We start from the raw sequence: 11,963 nt of genomic DNA on the forward strand, positions 1-11,963 counted from the left end.
TGGAACAGTCATAAGGGTGGCTCAAGCGTCCTTGGAGGGTGTTCGTGTTTGGAATTCCCCTGTCTGGTCTAACACTTCTCCAGTGGTTGCCTTTTCCTGATGGGGAGGTGTTTAAGTACTCTGTCTTATGTAGTATCTGTTGCACTGAATTAATTTATGTAGATTTTCTCAAAGTTTGGAGCCTGTATTTGGTCCCTGTTGCTACAGCAACAAATTACACAAACAGTGCAAATTTATTTTCTGGTGTTCTCGTGTTCAGAAGATCAAAAGACATCTAAGAGGCTAAAAGCTAGATGTCAGCAGTCCTGTTTTTTTCTGGAGGCTTCAGGAGAGACTCTGTTCCTTCCCACTTTCACGTCTCGAGTACCCTAGCATTCCCTGGATATATCGCTTTAAACTCTGCCTTCAGGGTCGCCATGCCCTTTCCTCTGTGGGTGTGCTTAGTGCTCAGTCATGTCTGACTCTTCACGACCCCATGGACAGTAACCCAGCAAGCTCCTCTATCGATGGGATTCTCCAGGCAAGAATACTGGAGTGGGTTGACATTCCCTTCTCCAGGGCATCTTCCTGACCAAGGGATTGAATCCAGGTCTCCTTCATTGCTGGCAGATTCTTTACTGTCTGAGCCACCAGGGAAGACTTTTCCTCTACTGTAGACAAATTCTTTCAATTACAAGGGCTCTGCTTACATTTAGGGCCCACCAGTAATCCAGAATAACATCCAAATCTCACATCCTTAGTCACATCATTTTTGCCATATAAGGCTCTGGGAGGTTGGACATGGACATTTTGATGGAGGTGGGGGTGGGTGGGGGAGGGGCTCATTATTCAGCCTACCACAGATTCTGATGGATCTGAACTTGAATCCTGTCTCTAACAATGTTAAGCTTTCTAAGCTTAGATTGCTCATGTCTAAATGTTGATAATAATGCTTATCTCTTACTAGGTTGATGTTAAGATTTTGATGAGTAAAGTAAGTATGGTAGGTATCAGGGACCCCATAGGCTTCCAGTAATTTTTTTTCTTGTCTCCTCTTATAGTATCTGAAAAATTAAAGATTTCAGTTGAAGGCAAGCGACTCAGCTTTATAAATACTGTAGTACCCATACAAAATACTAAAATTAATTCTGCTGAAGTGATTATCATGCAGACAAAATACTGGTTAATATCTAGTTAGATGTCCAAGTCAGCTTGAAACTGTAATAGAACCCAAGAGAGAATGTATTATGTTGAGAGATGTACATATTGTAATATGAATGAAATTAGAAGCTCTCCAACTGAAATACCACATTGAGGATTTTCCCCTTTTAATATCTACTCTGATTTGTCTCAACAGATCAGCCTACTTTGTGTTCAGGGGACAAGGAGTGAGAGATATATCATTGAAGTGTATGATTCTTCAAATGCTAATATGGTTTTTATTTAGGTACGGGATACATTAAAGCAATGATAATTTGTTTAATGAGTATTAATTGAGCATCTCTGATAAGGTCAGACAGTGGTCAAGGTGTTGATAATGTAAAGCTGAAAAGCCATGATTTCTACCTTTAAATGGTTTATAATCTAATGGGAAGACAGAAATAAATAAATAATTTCCATAGATTAGAATAAGAATTGTAATGGGTTCAATGGAAGCACAGGGGAAGAAGCACATGGAGGAGAGAGATTCTTGAGCTGACTCTTTGTTTGTTTACTTTTATTTGCATTTAGTTTTTGCAGCATTTATTCCTGGGCCATAAGTTTTGTTTCCTCAGTTTCTTCTGGGGTATCTTTTTCTTTTGTGAAGATATCTTCTGTGAAGGCTCCTCTTCTGGTTTAGGAAAAATCTGTTCTTTTTAAGGAAGGATCATCTCCATGTGGCAGGGAGAGCTCATGTATGGGTTGATCCGATGATGAGCTCTGTAAGTCCTGCCCTGCATCGTAGGGGTTTTGTTCACCTGGATGTGCTCAATGACTAGAGAATCTACATCTAAGCCCTTAAGTTCATCATTACTCTGCATTTTTGAGCGTGTGTAATAAAAATTCAGCTCTCTTGCTGGGCCACTGACCCTGTGTCCAGCCCCACTGTTTGGCCTGTGCAAAGCTATCAACTCCACCATTGTAATGACGGAATGGCACATGTTGCTTCTTTAAGGTGACATCCTTCAGATACTTGGTGGCTTTTCAGATTGCATATTCTTAATGGCCTGGGCAGTTTCACAAGTATTCTTAAAGTGAACATGAAGATTTGAACTTCTTGATTTGCATGATTTTGTGGGATTTTCTGGGTCAAGTGAATACTGTATCATTTTTAGAGGTCACCTCAGGTTGCTTACTAGAAAAGCTTGAACCCACTCTTGAGGAAGGGAAAGGCTATTTTCCAGGTGAATATGGGGATAGATTAATCTAGGCAAAGGAAGCTGTATCTGAACATGTATGAAGGACCATAATATTACATGCTCACAGAACCATCACTAGCTTAATGTGGTAGCAGCAGACAGGTGTAGAAATTTATTTTAATAAACAAACATCTCTGACATTGAATTCAAGGGAGAATTCAGGTTCATTTTGTGTGGGTAACCCTGGATAACATATATTCATTTATTCAACAAATATTCCTTGGGCAGTTACTATATGTTCTGGGCATACAAAGTTTAGAGGAGTACATTCTTCTTGTTATTTAGTCAGTAAGTCCTGAAGGTCTAATATAAGAGCTTGTGATCAATGTGTTCAGACTAGAAATTTGAAGAATTTGCAGTTAAATGCAAGTGGATATTTCTTATGCTGAACCTTTATGAAAGTTGAGAGTTATGAAAACTGCCCATTTGCTTTATTATCCGGGGCAGTAGTGGCAATTGACTCTTCACCAAAGATTTGCATTCCCTTTTCAGAGTGAGGAGTAATTACTGGGCAGTGGCTTCTTGGAAGGGCTGCATTTCCCAGTTCGTCTTACACTTCACTGGGGACATGTGACTACCTCTCACTAATGGAATCTGGCACACACAGCTTGTTGGCTGAGGTGGTTAAGAAGTAGGTACCTTTTCCATCTTCTGTTTCCTCCCTCATCTCTGGCTGGATTACAGAAAACAAAAATAACCCTCTATTTTTCCGAGGATGGTGATAGTGGAGGCACAAGACCGGACTTGGGTTTGTGGTATGGAGGAACTTCCTTATTACATCATTGTAGAGGGAAGAGTCGAGTTTCAGAGGCCAAGTCAAGCAGGTAGACATGTTACCTGGTAAAGGATTTAAGAGAACAATCAAGCTGAGGACAGTGTGGTCATAAACAGAGACGGTTTTGGGAAGGGCCATCTAAAAGCTCAAAGTGAGCCTGTGAAGGTCAAGAAGACCCTTGTGTGATAAACACCACAAGACTGAGAGTTCGCCTGAATTCAGAGATAGGCTTGAGGGACTATATGTATCTTTCCATGTATGGGGAGCTTGTTTCCTGAAGGAATCACAGTAAATGAGACAGTAACAATGGAAAATAATTTATCCTTCTCTTTATGTCCTTCTTCAGTTTTATCTTTTCCAACCTAAGCAAACCCTCCTTTCCCTTGTTTTTCTTGTAGAGTTTATAAAATTATTTTTAGTTTCTTCTGGATTCATTTTAAGTGTGTAGAATTAAATATAGTACTTCTTGTGTAGTGAGTTTACTGCAGAGGTCAGTGAGATAGTTATTCTAATATCTGAATGTTATACATTTGATGGTAGTGTTAGGAGGCTGAGCTTTGAAATGAAATAGTTTGGATTTGACTTCCCAGTTAGACTTAAAAATTTGGTGCTTTTGGGTAAAATACTTTCAGCCTCAGTTTTTGCTTTTATAAAACAAAAAAAATAATGCTGTGTCATATGACTATTGCCATGTTAACAGCTCAAAACTTAATGACTAAAGCAATAACCACATGTTATTTCTCAAGAGACTGTGGTAGGGTTGGCTGAACTTGGCTGAACTCTCTTATATATATCTGAACTCAGTGGGTTGACTGATCTAGGATGACTTCAGCTGTGATGACATAAATGGTCTCTTATCTTCTAGCAAGTGAGTCCACACTTACTCATAGGGTGACTAGCAGGGTTCCAAGACAGGCAGCATGGAAGCACACAGGGTTTTGTGTGACATGGAGTCAGAACTGGCGTGATGTTGCTTTGGTTGCATTCTTTGGCCAAAGAAAATCCAGCTGAAATTCAGAAAATGAAGATTCTACCACTTGATGGGGCAGCAGGGGGAGGGGAAAGGAAGGAAGAGGTACAAAGTCACATAGCAATGCATGTGGATGGAGGGGAGCCACTGAAGCCAATGATGCAACCAGTCTCCCACAGATCCCTTCCTCCAAGAGATTTAATTGAGATTTATATGGAAATGACAACCCACTCCAGTATTCTTGCTTGGGAATCCCATAGACAGAGTGTGGCAGGCTACAGTCCATGGGGTTGCAAAAAAGTAGGATACAACTTACTAATTAAGCAACAAACTCTATATAAACTACCTAGCACCCAGTAGACAATCAATCAATTTTAGATTTTTTCCCTTTCATTCCTCTCCTTTACTTCTTTTCTCTTAATGAAGTCTGAAAAATTATTAGTTTTCTTATCTGCTACATTTTTATTCTTGGACTTGAAATAAATCCTCAACTAATTTTTTTCTGGCATGAATCTGTCTCTCTCACCTTCTATATTTATTTAACATCTTATATTTTCTGGTCCTCAATTTAAGGTTTAAAACTTATCCTTGCTGTTGTTCAGTTGCTAAATTGTGTCTGACTCTTTGCGACACCATGAACTGCAGCATGCCAGGCTTCCCTGTCCTTCACTGTCTCCCAGAGTTTGCTCAAACTCATGTCCGTTGAGTCAGTGATGCCATCCAACCATCTCATCCTCTGTCACCCCCTTCTCCTCTTGCTCTCAATTTTCCCCAGTATCAGGGTCTTTTCCAGTGAGTTGACTCTTCGCATCAGGTGGCCAAAGTATTGGAGTTTAGCTTTAGCATCAGTTCTTCCAATGTGTATTCAGGGTTGATTTCCTTTAGGATTGACTGGTTTGATCTCCTTGCCGTCCAAGGGACTCTAAGGAGTCTTCTTCAGCATCATATTGGAGAAGGAAATGGCAACCAAATCCAGTATTCTTGCCTGAAAAATTCCATGGGCAGAGGAGCCTGGTGGGCTACAGTCCATGGGGTTGCAAAGAGTTGGACATGACTTAGTGACTAAACTGTGACAGCAACAATGGTCCATGTATTGTGCAAGGTGTTGTACGTAATAGTGTGGTGACCCACTCAGGAGACAGACTTCCTGGGATTGAATCCCAGTTTTGCCACTCAGTAGCTCTCTGACCTTGGGCAAGTCACTTCACCTATTCTTTGTAAAGTGGGAATAATAAGAGGATATTGTATCATATGATTATTGTGGGAAAAAAATGATTGAATATTTCTGAAGCCTTTAGCATGGTGCTCGCACATAGGAAACTCTGTATGAGTAATTGTTAAATAAAAATGAGTGAATAAAGAAATCTATTCTTTCACCTTCAGGTTTTCACAGTTAGTATGTGATCTCAAATGTACAGTTCCAACATTGTTGAACGATTTAGCACTTTCCCCCTGAATACATAGGCTTCCCTCATAGGTCAGTTGGTAAAGAATCTGCCTGCAATGCAGGAGACCCGGGTTTGATTCCTGGGTTGGGAAGATCCCCTGGAGAAGGAAATGGCAACCCACTCCAGTATTCTTGCCTGGAGAATTCCATGGGTAGAGGAGCCCCGCAGGCTATAGTCCACGGGGTCGAAAAAGTTGGACATGACTTAGCAACTAAACTACCACCAGCACCCTGAATACATAGGAAAATTATAATATAAATAGTTATTAAATAAATGAATGAGTGAATAAAAATCCTTAACTTCAGGATATTGTAGCAGTACACTGTTGAATGGATGTAGCCACCAGATATTGTTGACTGAGTCAAAGCTCTTCTCCCTGAGCCCTATGTACATTTTGAATTCCTCTCAACACAGTATTGCAACAACTTTTACAAATGATTCCACACAGATACCCAAGGAGCAAACTGTTTTTCCTACCTAGTCTTCTGGGTTGCTCCTTCTTTTATGGAAGAATGCTATCCATACTGATTCGTAGCTTAAAAAATTTTTCTTTTTACTTAGCAGTCAATTATTAATATATTCCTATGTTATTAAATATTCTTCCACAACATCATTTTTGATGGTTGCATACACCTTTGTTGTATAAATGTAACATAATTTAATTAGCAATCTCTATTTTAGGACACTTGTTTTTAGTTTTTTAATATTATATGCTGTGCTGTGCTTAGTCACTCAGTTGTGTCCTACTCTTTGTGATCTCATGGACTGTAGTCCACCAGGCTCCTCTGTCCATAGGGATTCTCCAGGAAAGAATACTGGAATGGGTTGCCATGCCCTCCTCCAGGGTATCTTCCCAACCCAGGGATCGAACCCAGATCTCCTGCATTGTAGGAGGATTCTTTACCTTCTGAGCCAATAGGGAAGCCCTTTTTGATATTATAAATATTGCCATTTGAACATTTTTATGGATAAAATTTTGTGTACAATAATGATTATTTTATTAGAATGGATTACAAAAAGTAGATTTGTTGAGTCAAAAGATGAATCATTTTTAGCTTCTTAATAAATTTGTCAAACTCCCTCCCCCCAAATATTATTGTTGTTTATATCTTACTGTCGTCTGTTCTAGGCATTAATATTAAAATTTTTTAGCAACTTTGGTAGGTACAATGTTTTCTAGTTCCTATAATTTGCATTTTATTTGACTAATAATGTGGTTTAACTTTTAAAAAGTAAATATGGCCCTTTTAATTTTCTCTTTTGGGAATTTTCTACTTATTTCGCTTGTCTGCTTTTCCATTACTGTAATCATTTTTTTCTTATTATTTGTACATGCTTTATATTTTAATGTCAGTAACTCCTAGTCTGTCATTTATATCACCAAATTTTAAATTGTATGTAGCCAAATCTAGCTACCACTTGGAAAAATTGTCTTTGGTGTTGTCTTCCAGTAATTTTGTATACTTAAGTAGTTAAACCTCCTAAAATTGATTTTTGTGTGTATTATTGAATCCAGGACCTTACTGGATTGATTTCTATTCCCATCCTTCCACATTCATGCCAGTGAGAGCAGTCATGCTCAGGGCAGGAGCCTGAATTGGAAATACTATTGTTCGTCTAGTCAAGGCTATGGTTTTTCCAGTAGTCATGTATGGATGTGAGAGTTGAACTGTGAAGAAAGCTGAGTGCCAAATAACTGATGCTTTTGAACTGTGGTGTTGGAGCAGACTCTTGAGAGTCCCTTGGATTGCAAGGAGATCCAGCCAGTCCATCCTAAATGAGATCAGTCCTGGGTGTTCATTGGAAGGACTGATGCTAAAGCTGAAACTCCAGTACTTTGGCCACCTGATACAAAGAGTTGACTCATTGGAAAAGAGTCTGATGCTGGGAGGGATTGGGGGCAGGAGGAGAAGGGGACGACAGAGGATGAGATGGCTGGATGGCATCACTGACTCGATGGACATGAGTTTGAGTGAACTCCAGGAGTTGGTGATGGACAGGGAGGCCCAGTGTGCTGCAATTCATGGGGTCGAAAAGAGTCGGACACGACTGAGCAGCTGAACTGAACTGAACTAGTGCAGAATCTACAGCATATATATCAGTGAAGCCAGAGGAACATTCTGATAGACTTTGTGTTTGCTCTGGTCTCATCTTATTTTCTTCTGCGTTCTCATCATCATTGTTTTTTGCAGCTGAAATAACCACTTCCTTCCCTTTTCTCTGAAGTTCACTTTAGTAAGCTCAGTGCTGCTACAAATTGACTAAATTGAGTTTAAAAAATCTAGCTGAGTGCACAAGCATTCCTTCCTATTATAATGACCTTAATATTTTTTATTATTTTAGCTCAACAATATTTTTTTTTGCTTGTTAATACTAGTTTATGGGAAATAGTCAATTACCCAGAATACAGGATCAGAACTAAAATTTGTTTTCAAAATGTGAACTTTTGACACTTGGAGGATTTCATTCCAAACTCTCAATTAAAACATACTGAATATTAACATAAAATTCATGTCACTTATCACAAAGTTAGATAGTCAAGAAAGGACAAACAACCAGTGTTCAAGCTATTTAGTCAATTAGTTCCCTATGAGTACAAAATATCTAGGAATCACTGAAGGGGACACAAAACAGTAGCAGTATTTACAAATTTAAACTACATGAGACATTGAGAAGAATCTTTTGTTAGTAAACAACACAATAGATATTTTTACAAACCGCCCCTCAAAAATGATGCATCTGTGAACAGTATGATAAAGGTCATAGTGTTGAAGACTTAAATTCAAGGTTGGTAGAGTTGAAGACCAAATTCAAGGTCAAGTACTGATAGACTTGAAAGCAAGGTTGTTGGGATGAAAACTCTAAATTCAAGGCCAGATTGTCTAAGAAAGGACAAATAACCAGGTATTTCTGCTTCATTTTAAATCCTTATTCAAAACAGTTTCCTCCCACTTATATGTTTATATAAGTATAAAATTTTTAAACAAAGAAATGTCTGTTTCTTAGTAGAGAACTATTTTCCCATTGACTTCAAGAAGAGAAAAAAAAAAAATTTCCATTTCCTCCTCTACCTCAAAAACACAAATCCAATTCCTAAAGTAGTGTTGCTTAGAACCCAAGGCCTGGCACAATATTTCATGCTAGTTTTATTGCTATAAGCTGAGAACAATTTATTTACATTACCGAGAATTCACCCCGGGTCTTCCATCAGCAGTGGAAGTGTTAGCGTTAATTGCTCAGTCATGTCCGACTCTTTGCAACCCCATGGACTGTAGCCCACCAGGCTCCTCTGTCCATGGAATTCTCCAGGCAAGAATACTGAAGTGGGTAGCCCTTCCCTTCTCCAGAGGATAGTCCCAATCCAGGGATCAAACCCAGGTCACCTGCATTGCAGGCGGAATTTTTACCATGTGAGCCACCAGTGAAGTCAATTTGCTTAAAAAAAAAAAAAAAAAAAAGGAGTGAGAACAATGATGTCTTCAAATGATAACATCAAAGACTTTTGTCTGTCTCTCCTGGTCATCTTCATAAAATTCATCCTTAAGTGCTGATTCTTATCATCTCTTCCTTCTCCCCCTCTTCTTCCTCTTCCATCTCTTTATATTCATCAGAACCCATTTCCAATTGAGCTATACATACCCTGAATGTCAGACATGCCATATGTAATCGGGGAATGACAACATTAAAGATCTTGTTCTTCAAGTAAAGAAAATGGAAGGTATAATATCTCTTCATATAGCCTGATGTTGTAGAGAATGTGGTACAGCTTGTGTATTCATATACCTGGCCTGGACTGATGATTGGAAATCACCAACTACTCCAGGTCCCTGAACTTCTTCCACATCACCTTCAGCATTTGTTGTTTTCCAGTAGCAATGATCTAACTGACAGGCCTTCTCAGGAAGTGCGTCTTTTGACATTTCAATCCTGATTTGGTACATGAAGAAATAATGGGGTGGATGTAAAGAACTAAATTCTGGCAGAGACAATGTGGAAACTGAAACTGTAATATCCCAGTCATTGCTACACACGCTGGGTCATGAACATACCTGAAAGTTTGGTCTCTGATGATAGGGAAGCCCTCTCCGCAGTACAACATTGTTAACATAAGAAGTAAACCAGTCAGTAAAAGTCGCACTTAAACATGTCAATAGCAGCTGGATTCGGAGCCATTTGGTCTGGATATTAGCAGATTTAATTTTTGTTTTGGCCCTCTGCAGTTTCCATTGCTATATGTACTGACTGAACCCAGTATATATGCAAAAAGTTAAAGGGAGACAATATTTCAGTCCCTATCTCTGGTAAAAGCCTCCAGAAGCTGTATCAAAGTCTAAAAAGCCTCAGAATAATAGTGATTAGACAGCACCATGTTTCCCAACAAACCAGGAACAACTGACTTCTGCCTATTGTGGATGATGAGAATCAGGAAGCTTGCAGCTCATCTGAGTTTCCACAGCATCTATTTCTTGCTTGTTAAGTTGCTTAATCGTGTTTGACTCTTTGCAACCCATGGACTATGGCCTGCCAGGCTCCTCTGTCCATGGAGCTTCTCCAGGCAAGAATATTGCAGTAGGTTGCCGTGCCCTCCAGGGGATCTTCCCAACCCAGGGATTGAACCAGAGCATCTATATCTTCCTTTTTGATTACCCGCTCTCTTTTAGAGAATAAACCATCTGGGGACATCTGGGTTCAAATATTTCTTGAGACCATCCCAGGCCTTTTTAATAGCATCATTATGGTCATTATACCTTCCTACATCAAAGCAAGTATCAATGAAGAGGAATTGCCAACACTGACTCTTCTGTTTTGTCCTCCTCAGATATCAGCCACTATTTTTTGCAGTGTCTTTTCCACAGCAGATCATGACTTGATAGCTAACTAAGACTTTGACTGACGTTGGAACAGTTGATTAGGTCCCTGTAGTCCAAGAAGGATAAAATGAAGAACACAGGATCATCAGCAGGCAGCGATACCAGGATCAGGGATACCAGCTTGGTCTCCATGCCTGCCATCTTGCCTGGCCTCTGCCCAGCCCTGGCCCATTCCCACTGCCCCCACTGCCTCAACAGCATTTGTAAGCTGTGCATTCTATCCATGAAATGGATGTAAGATGGAGGTTCTTATCATTAGCTCCAAAGTCCTAGAAATCTTTTTGTCTGTGAAGAGGCAGTACATAAGTGAATACTCTTGTGAGTACCCACGTGAATCAGTAAGCAGTTGTGATATGATAGAATCTGCCACTGATTCCTGATTTAAATTTATGTAAGGGAAAGGAACTAACATTTATTGGGAACCAGATACATACATGTATTTACATAATTAAGTCCAGACTACAGTTTTCCTGAGGTTACTTACCAGCACTCTGATTTTCAGAAGAAGAAATTGAAGCTAGGGGATTAATCAATTTGTCTAAAGTCACATGGCTGGTATAAGGTGGAACTGACATCTTAAAACATTTAGGCCACTCAGGATCATGACTGCCTTTATCATATTAACAGTCCACTAATTAACTGAACTTGTGGCTTAAGAATATACCTTAAACGCCAAGATCAAGTAGCAAATCGATGTGGTACTCTGGACAAGCCTGTGTAATCTGTATCTGTAGCCTGTGTAATCTGTATCTATTAGTCTGTGTCATCTAGACCCAAAGTGGGAACATAGTTTCTGTGGTACCTTGCTCTGTGCCTAGTTCAGTGATGGTCAGTTAGGCTCAGGAATCTGAGTGCTCCAGTACTTCTTTCTTATGTAGTCTCAGAATTTCTGATAAAAAAGAAATTAATACTTGCTAGCCACAGATCTGATGGACATGAATTTGAGCAAACTCTGGGAGATAGTGAAGGACAGGGACGCCTGGAGTGCTGCGGTCTGTGGAGTCACAAGGAGATGGACACGACTTAGCGCATGAACACACACATGGCCACAGATCTGTAGTCCTAGAACCACTGACTTCAGTAGATCATCTAAATAATCTCACTTTTAATTTCTAACACTTTTAATTTTTCCTAGCCTAACAGGAAAAAAGTTTACCTTACCAAAATTCACTGCAAGACATATTTCTTGAACAAGACGGTAATGAGGCAATGTCTGGTTCCTGTTAAAAATCATAAATAAATGAATCATAACCCAAACAAAAGTATAGACTTCATCATAAACATAATTACTGCCCAAGGCATTGTCAGTAGAACATGCTTTGAGAAACATGAAAGGAGACCTTTCTTTACACCTTATTTTGGTTTAGTTGTCACTTGAATCCTTCCTGACAGTTTAGAATCTGACCTTTTTAAAGTGGCTAGAGAAGGAGAGATACATTACTCACAATTTGAAAGAGCTGCCAAATGTATCCAAAGTTCACACCAGGAAGGGACCAATGTGTTGTTTGTTTTGTTCATAGT

General features: G+C 39.4%; 2 pseudogenes; both read right to left on the reverse strand.

Annotated features, from left to right (window-relative positions):
* Positions 1-1,706: 1,706 nt before the first annotated feature.
* On the reverse strand, positions 1,707-2,288 carry LOC129654317 (60S ribosomal protein L17-like; annotated as a pseudogene).
* A 6,762-nt stretch (positions 2,289-9,050) lies between these two features.
* LOC129654318 (F-box only protein 3-like) lies at positions 9,051-10,583 on the reverse strand (annotated as a pseudogene).
* Positions 10,584-11,963: the final 1,380 nt, after the last annotated feature.

The sequence above is a fragment of the Bubalus kerabau genome, chromosome 5 (assembly GCF_029407905.1).
Source record: "Bubalus kerabau isolate K-KA32 ecotype Philippines breed swamp buffalo chromosome 5, PCC_UOA_SB_1v2, whole genome shotgun sequence".
Classification (NCBI taxonomy): domain Eukaryota; kingdom Metazoa; phylum Chordata; class Mammalia; order Artiodactyla; family Bovidae; genus Bubalus; species Bubalus kerabau.